At 36.1% G+C, this 6,492-nt stretch overlaps 1 long non-coding RNA gene across 1 annotated transcript; it reads left to right on the forward strand.

The window, feature by feature from the left end:
• The first annotated feature begins 280 nt into the window (after positions 1-280).
• LOC141332542 (uncharacterized) lies at positions 281-4,933 on the forward strand. The gene is made up of 2 exons (XR_012355322.1): positions 281-356; positions 3,867-4,933. It is a non-coding gene; the product is annotated as an uncharacterized lncRNA (long non-coding RNA).
• Positions 4,934-6,492: the final 1,559 nt, after the last annotated feature.

Below are 6,492 nucleotides of genomic sequence, written 5' to 3' on the forward strand. Positions count from 1 at the left end.
GGTGAATGCAGTGATTAGAGCAGTGGCTTGTGGGGAATGAAGTCCATGAAGTGTGGTGCAAGAGTTCATGATGACAGGATAGACCAGATACGTGACACTAAATAAGTAAACCTAAAATTGTAAATTCTGTTATTAAATCCTTTTTTGTTTTTTTGTATATTCTATATATTATTGTTTTTATTTTCTGCATTTCACCTCTGCTATAGCTTATTTCTAATAAACTTAGCATTGCATTGTTGGCCCTGTGACATTGTTTATGTTCCTTCTTAGATTCTCGCATGCTAATGGCAGTGCACCAGAGTTGGAGTGTATCTCCAGCCAAAGAACATCTCTAGAAATGATGAGCCATATGACTAGTAAGTAATACCTCACACATAAAACAGCCATTTAAAAGTTTAAGGGTCAGATATGTCATGTATTTAAAAGAAGTCTTTTATCCTCACCACTGCTGCATTTTTTTTTTATTAAAATACAGTTAAACAGTAATATTGTAAAATAAAATTTTTAAATAACTGTGTTCTAATTTAGTATGTTTTAAAAAGTGATTTTTCAGCACCATTATGCAAATCTTGTCACACGATCCTTCGGAAATGATGCTGACAATTGAGCTTTGCCAAAACCGGAAAAAATGACATTTTTACAATATATATATATTGTAATCAGAAACATTACTTTTTTTATGATCAAAGTGCAGTTTTCTTGGTGAACATAAAAGACTTATTTCAAAAACTTAAAAACTGACCACAAACTTTAAAGGGATAGTTCACCTAAAAATTAAAATATGATGTTGATCTGCTTAGCCCCAGGGCATCCAAGATGTAGGTGACTTTGTTTCCTCAGTCAAACACAAACAAGGATTTTTAACTCAAACCGCTGCGGTCTGTTAGTGATTTGATATAGGCAGTAGATGGGCACCAAACCTTTGAAAGTAAAAAAAACAAAAAAACCATGCATAGACAAATCCAAATGACACCCTGCGGCTTGTGACAATACATTGATGTCCTAAGACACAAAGCGATCTGTTTTTGTGAGAAACTGAACAGTTTTTATATAATTTTTTACCTTTAATATACAGCCATGTCCACACAACTGTCCCAAGCGCGTGCTCAGCATCAGGCATGTTACATGTGTACGTGCTCTGGCGTAGTATACGCAAACACCGGAAGCGATCTGTCGCGTGACACTCATTGTTTACTATTCAAACCGATTTAAAGCTAAAATATTACGTTTACTTGCACAAACTCATCCGGGTCTGTTGACATCTCACTGATTTTCCCTTCCAGCATTTGCATATACTACGCCAGAGCGCGTACATATGTAACGAGCCAGATGCTGAGTTGAGTTGGACATTGCTGTATATCAAAGCTGAAAAATGATATAAATACTGTTCAGTTTCTCGAAAAAAACGATCGTTTCGTGTCTTAGGACATTAATGTATTGTCACAAGCCGCAGGATGTCATTTGGATTTGTCTGTGCATGAGGAAACAAAGTCACCTCAATTATTAGTCTATGTAAAAAATATTAACATAAATAGTAATTTTACCCAGAATGCAATGAACAGTGACGTAGGTTCCCATTCTCTATACCCAAGCTTAGGGCTGGGTATCGAGTTCGATACTTTTTAAGCACCGACCGAATCAAGTATCAAAAAAATAATTTTCGTTCAGTACCAAATTTCGATATCCAAGGGTATAATCTTGTCAACGTCAGTGAGCTAGAAAACGTGCCCGGATCAAATGCTGGTGATTAGCTGCGGCGAGGCTGCCTTGAAAATCAATAGTTTACTGCGGTTACGCCCACTCGCCCAGAGCTTGTCAAATGTGAGGCTGTAATGTACACTACACTTTAAAGCAAAGCGTAAATTTAACGCAAACGATGTTTAAGTGATCAAAAGTATTGCTAAATTATGCTAATATTGACGGCAACAGCATGCGATGCAATATTTGCAAAAAGTTTTTCGCGTTCAAGACTGGCAACACTCAAATATTAGGGCTGGGTATTGTGACCAATTTGGCAATTCGATTCGATTCTTATTTTTATGGTTTCGATTCGATTCGATCCGATTTCGATTCGATTCGATAGCGATTAGCTATCAATATTTCATTTAAAATGTTAGTTTTGCAGACATGGCATCCATATTTTGATATAAATGCTGGTAACTGAAACTCTCCTACTTAAGTTTATTACTGAAATACACATCTACATTAATAATAGGGTGCACACAGTTGTTTATTTTAAAAAACTTTTATTTTGAATGAACACTGTAACAAGAAGTCATAAATATGTGCATCCATTGTACACCATGTAAACAAACTGCAAAATGCACATTACTGTAAAAAAATAAAAAGACTGTAAATCCTCTTACGTGAAGCATGCGCAATAAGAATCGATTCAGGGATTTCCCGAATCGATATCGTTGCGTTAAAACTGAAGATCGATTAAAATCGGAGAATCGATATTTTTTTACCCAGCCCTATTAAATATAATAAAACACTTGACACATTCTGTCGGATACAATTCTGGCGTCTCAGTTTCAATATAGGCTACTGTACAAAGCGGCATACATTTGCATCAGATGATAACTCAGCAGCAGAGTTGCACTCAAGCAGGGGTGTAATTTTCACTGGGGACACACTTTTCAGAATCCAGTTTGTGTCCTTTGCCTCTTTCAAAAGGTTTTGTTAAAGTAAGCTCTTGTATTGTAGAATCCACACTCAGCACCGCCGAGTTCATTTGATCGTTAAAACGAAACAAATTAAAACGCGCACACGCATTTTATTACCCCACGTTTAGAGAGCGACTCCCCAATGAGCGAAAATTAGGCTACATAAAATATTGAATTTGTTATTAGTATGTGGACTATAATAAGTTGTGTAGTTGTCTATTGATAGCTCTGTATCATGCTTAAAAGATTCGGTCTCTGTTTGCACTTTGAATATTAAAAGGGTAGCCTACTTTGATTATGACTGCATTTATTGTCTACACGACTAAGAAAGAACTGTGTTGTTTATTTTTTGTTATTTATAATATATTTTGTCATTTATTCAGATTTTAAATTGCAGTGGTGGCCTCTAATTTAAATGGCTGTACCTATAATAGAGAAAATAAGCATCTTGTTCATGTACTCATATTATCATTCATTCTTGTCCCTTGCTTAAGGTGTAAAATGAATATATTAAAAAGGCTTTCGGAATCAGACCATGAAGAATCAATATTGGTGTTACATGCTAATTTTTCTGAAGAAGAACTGTTGAGGGATTTCAGGTGATCTTAAAAGGTTAGTTCACCAAAAAATGAAAATGCTGTCATTAATTACTCACCCTAATGTTGTTCCAAAACCATAAGACCTTTGTTTATCTTCAGAACACAAATGAAGATAATTTGGGTTTAATCCAAGAGCTTTCTGATCCTCCCATATTTACTGGATAGTGGATATGCATTTTTCAATGCCCAGAAAGGAACCAAAAACATAGTCAAAACAAGTCAATGTGATATAAGTGGTTCAATCATAATTATATGAAGCTGCGAGAATACTTCTGTGCGCAAAGTAAACAAAAATAACTTTATTCAACAATTTATCTATGAGGATCAGAAAGCTCTTGGATTAAAACCAAAATATTAATTTCATTTGTAGATAATTAATGACAGAATTAAAATTTTTGGGTGAACTAAATCTTTAAGCAGGAGTGAGCCTCACATATACTTAAATTTGATTGACTTAAAACTGCTTGAACTTTATTAAAACTGTTTGAGGTGAAAATGCCCTAACAGTAGGGAAAAGTCAAGTCTGTACTTTTCATTTTAGACATTTTGGTTATTCATGTTTACATTTACATTTTGGATATTGTTTTCTCTCTCACTTTAGATGCTGAAGAAAAAGCGGCCCAGCTGAAGCATTTAAAGTGGAAACTTCTGTCTTGGCTCAGTGATCCAGGATTGGGTTTGTGAAAGGAACAGAAGAACCAGAAGATCAGAGATTAGGCAGAGATCTACTTGAGCCCCTGAGAGATCTGATTTACCTAATAATGTATTAGTTAAACAAAAATGTATCACACCTTCATGTTGTTCCAAACCTGTAAGACTTTCATTCATCTTTGAAACATAAATGTAGATCTGAGAAGAAATCTGATAAATTGATGTCCCTCCATTTCACAGTTTATGCAACTACCATTTTGAAGCCCCAGGAAGGTAGTAAGGACATTATTAAAGTAATCCATGTTACTACAGTTGTTTAACCTCAATTTTATAAACTAAGTGATGTGAATGTTTTGTCTGCACAAAAAAACATTGCATTTTTATTAAAAAAAATAACACTTTTACAAGAGCACCATGATGCATCAATGTTGTGTTGTCCTGAGAGCTGGCCATCTCATGGTGCTTTTGTGAAAATGTTTTGGAGATACATTATTTGTGAATGAAGACTTAATTTTATTGTTGCTGTTTTTTGTGTACACAAGGCATCTGTTAAAAATGTATTAATTTGCCTTCTGCACAAAAGGGTCTAATGCTGTTTGGAGCAACATGAGGGTAAGTAATTAATGACAGTGTGGTTATAATTGGCAATTGTTCTATTTAATCAAAGATTTTTTTTTTTTGAAAATTCTGTTTAAAATAAATATGGCTCTTTTGAAAGTTCACATTGATAATAATCAGAAATGTTTCTTGAGCAGCAAATTAGGATATTAAAATGATATCTGAACGATCATATTTCACTGAAGACTGGAGTAATGATGCTGAAAATGTATTTCACAGGAATAAATTACCTTTTACAAATGTATTTATATAGAAAACAAATATTTATACTTATATTTCATAATATTACAGTTTTTTACGATGCGTTTGATCAAATGCAGGCTTGTGATCAGTAGATTGTTTTCTTTAGGTGAAAGATGTATTTAATACTATGTCAATAAATGTTTTGGTACTCGTGAATTGTCTTATTTTGACTGTAATTATTAATGTAACAATGTAATCATGAATTCACGGTTGAAATTAGGCCTGGAAAAGACGTCTTTTTAACTTTCACTTTACAACCACATTTAGACGTAATTTGGACGTCTTATTATAGACGTCATTTCTACGTGCTGAAAAAGACGTCGTTTCGTCTTTCACTTTTCAACCAAATTTAGACGTAATTTGGACGTCATTTTATAGACGTCTTTTCTAGGTGCTGAAAAAGACGTTGTTTCGTCTTTCACTTTTCAACCAAATTTTTACGTTGTTTAGACGTCTGGCTTTGTCGTCTTTTTGACGTCATTTCGACGAGTTTTTGCTGGGTGGGTACTTATCAGACAATTCTAATAATCTCAAAATAGCTACATATCAGTTGATTGATCTGGCCGAAATATCTGTCTATCACCACCCAAGACCCACCACTGGACTCATCATGTGTATGACAGACGGTAGCCCCTCTTCCAGATGTCACAATTAAGTTGTCTTTCAATAGCTTAGAGATAGCCCCTCGCAGAAGAACTCATGCCCTGTCAGGCGGCTTATCTGCTCTGATAGAGGTGTGTTTTCTTTCCCACACTTTTGTCAAGCAGGAAAACAGCTATTTACAGGCCTGCCAACAACGATTTCCACAGCCTTCCTGTGTGGTTAATACAGTACATATCAACAGTCTGGCCACATCTTCCATCCATCTGTCCGTCGTTCCAGTCCTCGGTCCATCTATCCGACTGGCCGGCTAGCCAGCCAGCCAGCCGTCCCATTTATTTTGTTTGCTTTTGGAGGAAATGGATGTGAGCAATCACTTTGTTGAGTGCTGAGACTGAAATAGCAATTTCGTGGCCGTAGTTGCCCAGCTGGTTTCTGTTTCCTCCAGTGTTGTACGTGTTACATGTTCATTGATTCATTTCGCGTCATTGCAGCGGTGTGGTTCTAATGCAACATGCAAGGAAAAAGATCCCAGATGACAAGAAGTTCAAACAGTCTTTTACTGCAGATGCAGTCAAAGTTGGAATAAAAAGACTGTCACTCAAAAAAAAAAGAAAGGAAGAAAAAGTATTTGTGGTAAAGGTAAGTAAGGGATATAGGCATATCTTTTCCCCAGCCTTTGTAGAAATGATAAGTGTAGTATCATATTGGAGAAGTCAGTTCCATTCACTCACTAGTGTGCCCATTGAGTGCACACAGCTGAATTAGACTTTCAAATCACACAGACTTTGTTATTTTCTTCAAGTCTTGCTGTGCACAAGGCTCTTCATCTCCAGACAATCAGCGTGCCAGGTCGATGGGGCAAGAGAAAGGAATCATAGAAGCAGAAGTGTGAATGTTTAAAATGCAGCTGTTCTTGTTCTTGGCTGCCATTAATGCCGGCTGCCAAAATGGCTGGAAGTCTCTAATGATGTGTGGAATAAGAGGACACGGTCTGTATCGTCACTGGCAGTCATGACGTCTTTAACTTTTCACCTTCCTGACAGCATTCTTGAAAATGCCAACCGGTCTTTTACTCTCGGCCGTTTCTTCTCGGGAAGCTGAGACAGGCGGCC

The sequence above is a fragment of the Garra rufa genome, chromosome 3, assembly GCF_049309525.1.
Source record: "Garra rufa chromosome 3, GarRuf1.0, whole genome shotgun sequence".
In the NCBI taxonomy this organism is placed as follows: Eukaryota; Metazoa; Chordata; class Actinopteri; order Cypriniformes; family Cyprinidae; genus Garra; species Garra rufa.